The sequence below is a fragment of the Octopus bimaculoides genome, chromosome 4 (assembly GCF_001194135.2).
Source record: "Octopus bimaculoides isolate UCB-OBI-ISO-001 chromosome 4, ASM119413v2, whole genome shotgun sequence".
In the NCBI taxonomy this organism is placed as follows: Eukaryota; Metazoa; Mollusca; class Cephalopoda; order Octopoda; family Octopodidae; genus Octopus; species Octopus bimaculoides.
This window is the reverse complement of record NC_068984.1, coordinates 50,342,207-50,342,692: the sequence shown is the minus strand read 5'-3', so window position 1 is coordinate 50,342,692 and position 486 is coordinate 50,342,207.

Sequence of the window (486 nt, the reverse complement as noted above, 5' to 3'; positions counted from 1 at the left end):
CAGGTTGTTATTTTCCAGGTGCTTACTCAATCACTGCGATATTATTGCAGTAAAGGCTTTGTAGATCGTAGGGAGACAGGTTATAGGTGGGTAGTTTTGTGGTTTTGCCGTTTCCGTGAATTTGGGAATTAGGATGGTTGATTTTGCCGTTTCCGTGGATTTTGGAATTAGGATGGTTTTATTATTATTATTATTATTATTATTATTATAGTCACCTACCGCTCCGGCAGACACTCTAGCCAAATCGACTACATCCTCGCCAGAAATAGGGAAAGAGGGCGGCTTATAAATGCCAAAACCTACCCTGGCGAAGAATGTACCCCACAACATAGATTAGTAGTTAGCGACTTTGGGATCAAGGCAAAATGGGTGCCCAGAATTAGACAGGCTTGGAGAAGAAGGGTGTGGAAGCTTAAAGACCCTGCAAACGGACAGAGACTTAGAGACAAGTTACTTGAAGCATTTAACGAAATAGAAGGGGATATA